The 14,160-nt window shown below is 37.9% G+C and overlaps 1 protein-coding gene across 1 annotated transcript in view; it reads left to right on the forward strand.

Annotated features, from left to right (window-relative positions):
* The window catches only part of tsc22d2 (TSC22 domain family 2), a 148,059-nt gene that overhangs the window by 66,128 nt on the left and 67,771 nt on the right, over positions 1-14,160 (forward strand). The gene's annotated exons all lie outside the window — the stretch shown is intronic.

Raw genomic sequence — 14,160 nt, forward strand, 5'->3', positions numbered from 1 at the left:
TTCGGTTGTATTATGCTTCATTAAACAGTCTAAATTAAAATTTACCCAGGCTTAATTGTTGAATATGCCTTGGAATTCTCTGCCACAGAAAGCGGTTGAAGCCAAAACATTGAATGTTTTCCAGAAAGAATTAGCTATGGTTCTTGGGTCTAAATGATCAAACGGTATGGGGAGAAAGCAGGAACAGGGTACTGAGTTGCCTGATCAGCCATGCTAATAATGACTAGTGGAGCAGATTTGAAGGGCTGAATGGCCTATTTTCTAAGTTACTATTGTATGTTAATTGAAAACCCAGTATTTAACTCTTCAGTTACCAAATCTTTGAATATTATAGTTTAAATGCATTTTTATAATTCACAACTGCACCTGAAATGCTGTATCCAACTAATTTAACAACTTAATTCATACAGATGTATTTTTATTTTATACTCGATTGAACTTGAGAAATGATGTATTGATCTTGAAATATTTGGAATTTTCCCTCTGGCCCCTCATTGGATATTGGTGTCTGTTAATGTTCTCAGTACTGATTTTGCTGCTAAAAAATACTAAATCCATTGTAATTGTCCATTAGTTATGATTTTAAATTTCTTCCTGTATGATTGGTCTAACTAGAGCATATAACATCAGTCTTGAGCATTTTCTCCTTTCACTTGGGAGAAATATCACTGGAGAGCTTTGTTATGGTGTAGCAAAACTGAAAATGGTTAATTTTTTTCAACATTAATTACTGATTACTCAAAGTTTCCAGAGCAATTGGAATACCAAGAAATCTTGAGTTAAATGCTGTTCTTTACTTTTTCACTTTATAAACTTGTGTACAATAACAGATGATTTTATAACACCCATTTACATGAAACAACATTGGTGTTAGGTTACTTTTCTTGACTAACCACTTCACTTGAACTTAATATACCTATACAGTTCTAATGTACATTTTACAGTATGTGTAGAAATATTTCATATAATTACCACTTGGTACAACGTTCCTACTTTAATATTGTCCCAGCAACACAATTTGTGGCTTTTAAAAGTCAAATTTTAATGGTAGACTTAGCAAGAAGGTATCTTGGTTGACAATCAATAATGAAAAATCAAAACATTAGAATTTTGCACATTAGCAACCTTTATACAACATTCAGTTTTGCTGCAGTTTATTTGGGAGAGTTATCCACTTCCATAAGGTTATCTTTGACCATGATGCGTCTCTAGTCACTATTGGATTATCAGTTTGTTAACATCTCATTATTCACTTTGTGTATTCAAATTCAATATCGCTGTCTTTCACTCCATATGATGTACAAGTACATGTGCAGAAATATGACATATTTAGTAGACCTGCCTAAAGTGTAGCCAGCGGATTTTGTGGTTGAGCAACAGTATTATTTCCATATTCCATATGAATAAAATTGAATCTCAAACATGAGCTCATTCATAACAGGATGAACCGGAGTACAGCTGACTTTGATTGGAACAGGCCCTAATCTGTGCCAAATTATTGAGTAGTGGTAAATGAAAAGAATTGACCTTTATTGGTCAATGATTGCATGATTTAGTTAAGCTACATATTGATGTACTTGTCTGTTCCCACTGAAAAAGCAGTCAGAGCTGCTGTGAACTTAATCTTTCTCAGTTGCATGCTTACCTACATTATATAGAATGAAATAATTGAAGAATTGAATCTGATTAGGGTGCAAATTGTGCTGTTTTTAACTCCTTTCAGTTGCCATTTTGTATTAAATCCACAATTTAGTGTAACTGCTACTTTCAAAAGTGAGGAACAACTGATTATAAAAGAACACTCCCCAATTATTTTTTTAATTACTCACATTCTCTAATAGGTCAGTATGGCCACCACTGTATTCTGTGTTTACATAGACTTTAAATGTTGGGCTTGATCTACTATTGTCCCAGGATTTCTAAACCAACTGCGACAGTTTGATGTTTACACTGCATTTGCCAATTATTCCAATAGAAACTTGGGGCTCTTGGAGAGAGACTGTACTAGTGTTGGGCATAGAGTGCAACTCATTTCAGGCCTTAAGCCTGCTATTGAATGAGATCAAGGTTGATCTATCTCAACCATGCAGTTCTGCAATATCCCTAAATCTGACTAGTTAGGAAACAGCAGATACTCAACTGTAGTCAGATTGAACTTTTGCAAGTTTTCCTTTTAGAGATTTCTAAAGGTTCATAGCTGTTTAAATGAAATTTTTCACCTGTGATGTAATGACCTTCACAAGGTAAGGGGACCAATATGCATACAGTAGTCTAGGTGCAGTCTATCCGAGGTTCTATACAATTGAAGCAAGACTTTGCTACCCCTCTACTCAAATCTTCTTGCAGTAAAGGCCATTGACCTTCCCAGTTTCTTACTGCACCTATAGGTTCGCCTTCAGTGACTTATTGTGAGAACTCTTTGGGCATGTACTGATTTAAATGGAATTTGTGTAGAATGCTAATGGTAGTTTTCTTTTTGAGGGTTGGAAGATGTGTCACTTTTTTGTTACTCTTGTGCAATTTAAAGTGAGCCTTTCAAAATGTATGTCTGTGACATTCAGGTGACTTAAAGAGCATGCTTACATGTACATGTCCAGTGTGGGTGCTGTTCCTCTTTGTGTGAGCTGAATATTTCAGTTGTGAGTACGTGCCAGCTGGTCATCACTGTCCAAATGAGGATGAAGACATGGAAGAGATAACAACTAACCCCTGTGAACACTGTGGGCTGCATTCCAGGATCAGAGTGATTGCAATTGTGAACCCTGGAGTGCAGCAATTGGAGTCCCATGTCTTATGTATATTAGTCAGTTAGCTGTAATTGAGGGGTGTGGTTTGTATTTATTTCACTAATAAAATGTAAAATACATTGTTGCTGACCACTTTTAATGGCAGAGAGGATGTTTATAATTCTTTGAGTAGATGAGTCACTTCTTGAAACCTGATATTTGGTGGTTGATTAGGAGTCTTTGAGATGTTATATGAAAGAAGGAATGTAAACATTAGTGTGTAACTCCTCTGCAAAAATCAGCAGTTAAACTTGAGTGCCCAGGAGGTTTATCCATTTCACTGTACGATGTCCTTTTTCTCAATTTATTGTATGGTGAGTCACTTAGATGTGTGAGCTGCTTTTGGTTGCGACTTAGACGAGTGAACGTTATGGTCAGTTGCCTGTTAGAATGGAACTTGAACGTGGCAGAAGGAGATGTTACCAAGATTTTCATCTTGTTGTAATGACTGTTAAAAAGGAGTGTTTCTGTGAGTTGGTTCTCTTTCAGCAATTTGGTCAGTATTTTGCTGAGCGTTTCATATAGAAACCTTGGTTCTCAGTTAGTCATTCTTCGCCCCTGTCCCCTCTCCAGTTGTCCAATTTTCACTCTCCTTTTAAAGGTACTGAGTGCAGTTGTCTTTCAGGACTGCTTGCCCTCTGATATCTTGTCTAGCTGTTGGATGCTAAGCTAGTGTACAAGTAGCATCATGCTTGAGCTTGATACTCCCTTGTCAAACAGCTTATGTTTGACTCCAACATTGAAAATTTCCAGACAGAAGTTGTAGAATTAATTTGGCTCAGTTTAACTTGATCCTTGGGACAACTGGGTTCCAGTGAAATAAATGCTGAATGGATATGGAAAATGAATTGCGTTCTCTGCTTAACTAGCTCTTGGACAGTCAAATCACAAAATGTAGTGCAATCTTGTTACATTTCTTAAGCATGTATGCATAACTTCTGTAAAGGTCATAGAAATCTTTAGAAATGTATGTGGCTAAATTTCATTAATGCATCAAACAATTAACTAATTTTATTCAGAATTTATTTTCTGTCAGACACTCCATTGACGTATCCTCCCCTTCACAAGCTAAGAAAAATGGTTCTTTTTAGATAATTATAGCATGAATTTTTACAAAGATGCATTAGCTACCACTTTGACTAGTCAAAGTGTCTTTTTGCTGACTTTGTAAGTTAACACATTTCATTTCTGGGAAAATATAAATTCAGTGTGTAACTTCTTTCATACCAGGCTACTGGGTACCTACTGAGTTGTCTCAAAGAAGTTCACCTGTCTGTAGCTCTTTTAAACTTTTCTAAACTGAAAAGTGATATTAGAGATGATACCTTTCGCATAGTATGGAAGTTTTTAATCTTGAATTCATCACGATAGAAATGTGGATACCAAATTCCAAGCAATTGCAACAATTTATACAGAAGGGGAAAACTGTTGTTTGGTTATCAAATCAACTTGAGCTGAAATTTTTCTATGAAGTAGTGGGGGACGGTTAGCTATTTACTGAGCATAAATGGGAGATATTACAAGTTCCACTGACTTTAAATTGGTTTGTAGTTAGCACACTCAGGATTGTTCAGGTATTGATCAATTGCAGCACCAGATCTAACATAGACTTTTGGTTTTACAAGTGAAGGTTAGTTGAGCACAATTTGTACTTTGCCTATTGAATTCAGCTGGAGGAACATGTTTGAGGCAGCATCTCAACTAGTTTACAAACTTTAGCAACGTACCTTCTTTTCAGTAATCTGCCATTTCTGCTCTGTTCTGCCAAACGACCGAATCAAAAAATTACCTTTGGGAATCATGGCTAACATTTAAGATGTTCAAAAAGTTTTACTGTTTCCATATAGGAAGGGTTTGGAAGGATATAAGCCGGCTGCTGGCAGGTGGAACTAGATTGGGTTCGGATATCTGGTCGGCATGGACGGTTCGGATCAAAGAGTCTGTTTCCGTGCTGTATATCTCAATGACACTATGTAGGACAGTCAAGTCAGTCTCCCTACATGAGTAAATTTCTTGTGTTACTCAGTTTGGATGTTTCTCCAATGATGGCAACATGTTTTTTCCTTTCAATTTTGTAGGATTTGTTTGTCCATTACTTTGAGTATTGGAGCCCTTGGGGTTGAACCTGGAGCATGCGAGGGGGAGATAAAATTAGATTTTATGCTCTGTAAAGTATCTTTTGGGGCTCAGGAGATTTCACCAGGTGTATTTCATTTCCCTGTCTTGGAGACACCTGGCACAAGGTTTCAAACAATAAAAACATTAACAGAAGAACACTGATTAAGCTGTGAGAGCTTCGCCAGGAGAGGTGATCCAAAAGTTTAGTTTTGAGTAGGATTTTCAGTTTTGGCAAATGATGGGTGATTTTCAGGTAGGAGCCCGAGGCAGAAAGGATGAGGAGACTTTCCACTAATTTTGAATGAAGATTGGAATACAGAAAAGCTAAACTTTGAGCAGAAGGACATGGACTTATGCTTTCAGGCAGTAGGATGTTCTGGAGATAGGGTTGTACAAAGCCATTGAGAGATTTGAAGGAAAATTATTTTAAATAAAATGTTGATGAGACTTGGAATGGAGTGGAAGTAGGCCATTTGGACCATCAAACACCCTACACAAATCCATGGTATTCATAACTGATCTGCTCATTCTCAACTCCCACTTCCCTGCCTTATTTCCATCACCCTTGATTCCCTTATTGCTTAAAAATCTGTTTTGAAAATCCTCAAAGACCCATCCTTGACAGATCTGTATGATAAAGAATTATACAGATTTGCTAGCCTCGGAGAAAATGTCTTCCTCATCTCTGTTCTAAACAGGCACCCCATTCATCTTGAGATCATGTCCTCTAGTCTTAGACTCTCAAACAGCCTCTCCGTGCATTACTTTTCAAAACCCCCTAGAGTCTTTTATGTTTCAATAAAGTGTCCTCCCATTCTTCTAAATTCCAATGAGTACAGGCCAAACCTGCTCATCTCATCCTAATAAGAAACTCCTTCTATACTGGGATCAATCTGGTGAACTCCTCAGCACTGCATCCACTGCGAGTGCATCTTGTAAGAGGACCAAACTGCGTTGTTTTAGCAAGACTGCTCTAATTTATATTCCATTCCCTTTTGAAATTAAGTTGTGTGGGGTGCTGGAATCCTGATGAAGGGTTTCTGCCTGAAACGTTGATTCTCCTGCTCCCCGGATGCTGCTTTTCCAGCACCACACTCTTGACTCTGATCTGCAGCATCTACAATCCTCACTTTCTACCTTTTGAAATGAAGACTGACATTCAATTTGCCTTTTCTATTATCTGCTGAACTTAGATGCCAGTTCTTTGTGATTCATACATAAAGAACCCCAAATCCCTCAGTATGGCAACTTTTTTTGGTGTCTCCATTGAAATAACGCTTTTATGTTCAAAGCCTCACATATTTCATCTGGAAGTTATTGCCTACACACTTAACCTATTTACATCCATCTGTAGCTCTTTAGATGGTCAGATAAGTAATGCGAATTACATATTTTTGTCATCCACAGACCTGGTGGTGCTACATTCACTTCTATCAGCCAAGTCATTAATATACAATACAAGTACTATACCCTGTGCTGATCCCTGTCACACTGCACTAGTTATGGAATGTAATCCTAACAATACCTCCCTTATACTGATTCTCTGCCTTCTGTCAGTTAGCCATCCCTCTATTCATGCTAAAATACTTACCTAACACCATAGTTGTCTTAAGATAAGAATCATATGTGTGGTATCTGATTGAACACTGCTTGGTAATCCAGATATATTCCATCCATTAATTCTCTTGATCTATCTATCTTTTTACCTCCTTAAAGATTAGTTTCCCTACTGTGTGGAAACAGGCCCTTCGGCTCAACAAGTCCGCACCAACTCTCCGGAAAGTAACCCACCCACTTCCATTTCCCTCTGACTATTGCACCTAACACTATGGGCAATTTAGCGTGGCCAACTCACAAGACTTGCACATCTTTGTGATTTGTGGGAGGAAACCCACACAGACAGTCGCCCGAGGCTGGAATCGAACCTAGGACCCTCGTGCTGTGAGGCAGCAATGTTAACCACTGAGCTACCATGCTACCCAAAGTTGAATGCAGATTATTCACCCCAATTGAGTCCACATCAACCCTCCAAAGAGACTTTTAATAACTTCATGATTTCCCCTACATGAAGCCATTATGACTCTGCTTGGTTGTGTTATATGTTTCTAATTACTCTGGGAAAATGTTAGGAATCCATCATATAAATAATTTCAATGAGGATATTTGGTAACTATAGGCTAGTTAGCTTGGTTTGTCTCCATTTTCGAATACAGGTGTTACATAGGCAGTTTTCCAATTTTCCATTCCTTTGGGATTTTACCAGAATCTAAGGGTTATTGGAAGGTTACGAATCTACATTCTCTGCAGCTACTTTCTGTGCAATCTTAGCATGCAGGATTGAAAATTATTAAGCTGGAAAAGCACAGCAGGTCAGGCAGCAGCCGAGGAGCAAGCGAATCAATGCTTTAGGCATAAGCCCTTCATGAGGAATGGCAGGGTGGGGAAGGGGGCTGAGAGATGGGTAGGGTTGGGGGGTGGGAGTAGCTGGGCTGGCGATAGGTAGGTATGGTGGGAGGTGGTGGTGGTAGGTCAGAGAGGAGGTTGGAGCGGATAGGTGGGAAGGAGGATGGACAGGTAGGTCAGTCAAAGAGGGCGGTGCCCTTATCAGATTCATGGGACTCAACAACCTTTAGCCTCCGTAGTCTCCCTAGTACTTATTCTCTAGTGGTTGCTATTGTATTTACTTTCTCTCCTTCTCGTGCTCTCCCCTAAAAAAAGATCTTTGGGTTTTAAGTATTTTTGGAATGCTGTTAGTGAGTGGTGTCCAACAGTGTGGGACTGGAAAAGCACAGCCGGTCAGGCAGCATGTGAGGAGCAGGCGAATCAATGTTTCAGCATAAGTTCTTCATCAGGAATGTTGAATCCATTACATTCCTGACAAAGAGCTGGTGCTCAACATTGACTCTCCTGCTCCTTGGATACTGGTTGTGCTTTTCCAGTGCCACACTTTTTGATTCTACCTCCAGTCCTCACTTTCTCCTGTTAGTGAATGGTGAAGACTTTTGTGAAGTACTTGCTCAACTCTTTTGTAATTTCCTCATTCCCTCTTATTATTTTCCCAAACTTGTTCTGTAAGGAGCATATGTCAACTCTTTAGTCAACGCAACTCTTTAGTTTTTATATTGAAAGAAGCTCTCGCTGTCTGTTTTATTATTACCTGCCAACTTACCTTCATTTAAAAAAAAATCTCCTTAACTTTATTTGGAAATCTTTTGTTTGCTGTTAAAACTTTCCTGGTCATCTGGCTTGCGACTAATCTTTGCCACAAGAATGCTTTTTTCTTTCACTTTGATATTATCTGTAACTTCCTTTTTTAAACGAATCCCTCTTCACTGTGATATATTTTGTTGTGAGCCATGAAATATTTTGAGAATCTGCCATTATTTCTCAATTGCCTTTTCTGTTAAACTCCTTGTCCAATCCACTCCAGTTGTAATTTGGCCATACGGAGACATGTACAGCATTAAAACAACCCTTCAATCCAACTAGTCTATGCTGGGAGAAATAGCAGTTAATCTGGGCAACTATGAAGTAATGCATTTTGGAAGGTCAAATTCAAAAAGAAAGTATGCAATAAAAACATCGGTTAGTCCACGTTTGGAATATTGCGTGCAGTTCTGATCTCCTTCCTATTGGAAATTTGTGAAATTTGAAAGGGTTCAGAAAAGATTTACAAGGATATTGCCAGGGTTGGAGGGTTTGAGCTATAGGGAGTGGCTGAATAGGCTGTGGCTGTTCTCCCTAAAGTGTTGGAAGCTGAGGGGTGACCTTTTTATAGAGGTTTGTAAAATGAGGGGCATGGATAGGATTAATAAGCAAAGTCTCTTTCCTGGGTTGGGGGAGTCCAGAACAAGAGGGGTAAAATTTAAAAGGGATCTAAGGGGCAATGTTTTCATGCAGAGGGTGGTGCATGTATGAAATGAGTTGTCAGAAGAAGTGATGGAGGGTGGTGCAATTACAATATTTAAAAGGCACCTGGATGGGTATATGAATAGGAAGGATTTAGAGGGATATGGGCCAAATGCTGGCAAATGGGACTAGATTAGGTTAGGATATCTGATTGGCATGGGCAAGTTGGACTGCAGGGTCGGTTAAGATAGACATTCCTGGAAGAGAAGTGACAATGGATTAAACACTAATACTGAAATAAAATGTCTATGGTAAAATAAAAACAGAAAATGATGGAAGTACTTAGGTCAGGCAGCATTTATGATCTATGTTCTAGGTCTATGTACTATCAAAAGATTAATTCCTGGGTACAAATATTTGTTTTGGTGAAAGGACGTAGACATACACTTGGAACACTTATACTGAGGAGGGGAAAACAGACTGTCGCTTGACCTGCTGAGGAACTAGTTTTGATATTCGCTGGTTAAAAAATTGCATGTGCCAGGCAAACTTGAAACTGACATTCCACAGCCTTGCTGCAGGTTTAGTTTGAAATATTTTCTTAAGTTCTTCAGTCGAGCTTGCATCATGCCCAAACTCTTGTTCCTTCATTGTGGAATTCTGAAACCAGTTGTTCTCCAAATATTCCCCATTTGAGAAATAACAAAAACAGTATGTTAAGAGATTGCAGTGTCCTGAATGCCGAGTGATCTGAGTGCTTATTCATTAATTGCAAAAGGCCTGTATGCAGCAAGCCCCTACTAGAAATGCTAATAGAATGTTAGCATTTATTATGAGAAGGATTGAATACAAAAAAGGATGTGCTTCAGTTATTCAGTGAGACCTCCGTTGGGAATGTTGGATACATTACACCTTATTTAAGGAAGGATGTAAATACATTCGAAGCAGTTCAGAGAAGTTTTACCAGACCAAAACCAGATCTGGATTTGTTATCTTAAGAGGAAAGATTGGACTGTACAGGCTTGTATCTGCTGGCATTAAGAGGAGTAAGAAAGAACTTGTTTGAAACTTTGGAAGATTCTGAGATGACGTAACAGGGTAAATGTGCAAAGGGTGCTTCCTTTGGTGAGAGAATCTAAACGAAAGGATCACGATTTTTCAAAAAAAACATTGTAAGCACTCATTTAAAACATTATTGTCAATTTTTTTTCAGAAGATTCTAACTTTTGAACTCCACTCTTTGAATATTCTTAAGAGAGGTTGATGGATTCTTCTTGAGCAAGGAGGTGACACATTATGGCAGATAGGCAGGAATGTGGCTTTGTGGTTATAACAGATCAGCTGTGATCTTTTAAATGGTGGCACAGTCTCAAAAGGCTGAATTGCCTATTCCTTGTCCATATGTATAATTGTATGAACTGGTATTTCCCTGGTCTCTGTAACTTGGGCATTGTCCCATGTTGGGTTGTTTGCTACTGATTCACTTTGGTAGTCAAGATATTTAATCAAGCTAATTCTGAAGGAATACTTCAAAAGAATCTCAACCTTTGAATTTAGCAAGCAGGTCATCATTATTAGGTCACCACTGTAATAGACACTCAATAAAAATTGACAATGGAAACAGTCTTTTAAAAACAGCTGTGTGAACCTTTTACCATGTATGCATTCCAGTGGTCTAGCATCTTAATGTTCATTAGTCTTGATGACTTAAAGAATTGATTGGACTCTGGTTGACCACTAAAGTTTGAGCTCCATAAAATCAGTATGTTTCCATTGAGTTATAAAGAATATTTGCAGGATAACTGCTTTGCTGATTATGTTAAAGCACGTTTTCTGAAGTGTGCTTCTTAGAAGATTTTTTTTCAGAATTGCTCGGATGCTAGAGAAACAGCAAGGTTTCAATCTGATAATAGTTTACATGAACGTACAAGTTTGTATTTCTCTGAATTGAAAATAAAATACAATTATCTGGTTGAGTAACTATGCAGTTTATTTTATTGACATTTTTATAGACTAACTGGCTTTTTTACAGTGGTTCAATTTTTGAGATCTATAACTATTTTGGTGGTTCTTCACTGTTATCCTAACCATCCTTGTATAGAACAATTAACCTGTAAATTTTTATATTTATAAACTTTGAATGAAATATTGCTGGTCATTTGGTTATCACCAGTTCACAAGTTAGAAGAATCAATTGATTCCAATCTGTAATGAACTGAAGCACCTATCAAAATGTTTAGTTTTGAAGAGTTTTTTTCCACCCTCAGTTGAATGCAAGAATATTATCAGTTGACTACAGATTTTAAGTGACTCTTTTCATTACACAGTGTTATTTGATAGGGCACTTTGGTGGCTGTGAAACAAGAGTCAGCTCAATTTGACAAAAATTATATTTGCAGATGCTGGTTGTTTTGAAATTGCAAATGCACATAATCAAGTAGAATTATCAAAGGTAATAGTGACTTGTTAAAGGTACTTTTATTTCTCACTTCCTTTGAATTGAAAAGGATAAAGGCAAATGAGAAATGTATCGTCAACCTGGACATAAGTAGAATCATGATAGGAGTGAGTGGTTAGTAAGGTGTAACATCGTAATGTGCAAAGGATTCGCTTTTAATGGTTGTTGTGTTGTTCCTAGAGAGTGATTTGATCATATCACACCAAAATATGATGCCCAGCATTAGCCAACAAGATCCTTGCAAACTATTTTTTGTCGAAATTGTACAGAGAAGAATTTTTGGATAATTCCTTGCTATATGATTGATTCTCTAAAAATACTTAAAACATTGGATGCTTAATACATGAAAGCAGGTAACCAGAGGGCATGTTTTTAAAGAGGCATCTGAGATGAGCAGTTTATTTGAGGCTTGTGTCTGTGGTTCTTGAAAGTCGTAATCCATGCTTGAAGTGGATTTAGTTTTACATAGTGAAGTCAATTTGGATGCAGTTATTTGAACGACTATGGCTTTCTACAACCTTTCATATCTGTTGTTATCTTGTGGAACTTTGTGATAGTGTCCGGGTTGGAGATTAATCAGTTAATTCAAGGTTTTCTCATGCTCTGCAGTACATGCTGTCCTCATCCTCCCAGTTTCATCTGCAATGCAGCTCAACCTCCATTCTTGGCTGTAATTTTGCTGCTGTTTGAAACTGGTAGCCTGTTTTAAAGAGGACCTGATGGATTTTTAATGTTGTATGAGCACTATTTTTGTAAAGACGTTGATAGGTTTTTCCCAGTCGTCTTTATGCATAATCTAATATCAGATTATTTTTAGGATTCTTGCCATTAATAAAATATCAAATGAATGTTAAAAAAATTAGATTTTAACATTAAGTTTCAGCACCTATGAAAATATTTTAGCTGTATGGAATGAACTGGAATTTGAGTCCAGCAGGGTACAAATTTGGAATTGATATCCTGAGTTGAAACTGAATCTGGATTGATGACTACCCCATGACATTGATTCACCCTTATTTCGCACTTTTGTACAATAAAACTTTGTTCCATCTATTCTCCACTCCCAAATAAAGTCATCAACATTTGACAATAAAATATTTCTCATTTCTATTGAAAACATTCAACAAAACTTGATTGATTATATTAACTATCCAGAAGATCTTCATAAGCAAGTGCATCACCTTTCTCCGTCTTTCCTGCACAGTGTTTTACTTCCACAGGGGGAAATAAAATGATATACCAGGTCAGGCCTTTTGGAGGTGTGGGAAGTTGGCCCTGAAACTTGCTGAGCAGGTTTCTTTCTTTGAAGGGGCCAATTCAGATGTCATCACTGAGTTCCGGTGTTCTGACCTTGTGGGAATATTGGGCCCAAATCTGCTCCTTCTCCTTCTGTATCATTGTTTGATCCCAAATGTATTAAAATGCTCCATTCATTTCTATAAATGGGAAGAACATGTTATGGTATCTCTCACATGTTTGGTATATTCTGCTTTTACCCCCAGATATTACATGCTAAATCCATATGTTGCCTTTCTCTGAATCTTTTCCTTTATAAGTATCCATGTTATAGAGTGACTAGACCGAGAACCAGTTATTTCTCAATTTGGTAGGCCCTTATACTAATTTTTAAGTGGATATATTTATCATCGTCATGATTTACTTTTCTTTCTCAGCTAGTTTAACTGGATAGTTCAAGTTGAATCAGTCCTCCAACTTCTGTACTGAATATGATGAACATTTTAAAATAAATCCTTGTATTTATGCACTGGCTTCTGGCATTGCTTAAATGCCTCAATCTATTTTGTGCAGAGCGATTACTTTCAGATCCAACTGACTACATTGAGATGAATGACCAATCTGTTTTTGTGTTGGTTTGAGAGGTAATGTTGGCTGCTAGACAGAAATCCTCACCTTTGAATAAATGCTACAAAACCTTTTCAGCAATTTGAATGGGTAGAAAGGACTTTAATTCTGGCTACACTTTTTTTTATTCATGAACGAGGGTGTCGCTGGCTAGGCCAGCATTTATTGCCCAGAGGGTCAACCACATTGCTGTGGGTCTGGAGTCGCATGTAGGTCAGACCAGGTAAGGATAGCATTTTCCTTCCCTAAAGGACATTAGTGAACCAGATGAATTTTTCTCACAATTGACAGTCAATTCATGGTCATCAGTTATTCTTAATTCCGCATATTTTTTTCAAAATTGAATTCAAATTCTACCATCTACAGTGGTGGGAATTGAGCCCGGATACCCAGAACATTATCTGGGTGTCCGGATTAACAATCCAGTGAGACTCCCACCAGCCCATCACATGCCCATGTTGTTTTGTTGTCTTTGACATCCATTGATTATCCATTTGTTTACTATTACCACTCTTACGTTGTCCCGCTCCACGGACCTGTTCACGCTTGTCCTGATATGGCTTTAATGAATGGTGACGTTTTTGCCTCCACCCTATATCACCCCATTGAGTTTTTCAGGAATCCATTCTTGTTTTTTTTCCAGTGCTCTTCCTTGTCTGCATGCCTCTGATATTTGGTGACACTAATGACACACTTTATGTTTATAGTACACCCTGTAGACAACCACCTATTGCTCTCTCTTACCATCTTCAAGCACTGTTTGCTGCCTGTCAGTCAGACAGGGTCGTGAATGAGCTAAAGTTCCTCCAAATGAAAATTGGGAAAACTAAGGCCATTTTTCTTAATGTCATTTATGAAACCCCGTTTGAAATACTTTTTCTGAATATAAACTAGGCCTTATGGACTATTGTACCCCACAGTGAGAAGGCTGTGTTCAGGTTACACTCCAGGATTGTATTCAAGTCACACCTATTCCAGAGATGTGTCACAGTGTCTCTGAACAGGTTGGCAAGAATGTTTTTAAAAAGTCCAAGGTTTTACACTTAATTGTCAATGCTGAGTGCATGCTATGGACATGGCATCTTT

The sequence above is a fragment of the Hemiscyllium ocellatum genome, chromosome 13 (assembly GCF_020745735.1).
Source record: "Hemiscyllium ocellatum isolate sHemOce1 chromosome 13, sHemOce1.pat.X.cur, whole genome shotgun sequence".
NCBI classification, from domain to species: domain Eukaryota; kingdom Metazoa; phylum Chordata; class Chondrichthyes; order Orectolobiformes; family Hemiscylliidae; genus Hemiscyllium; species Hemiscyllium ocellatum.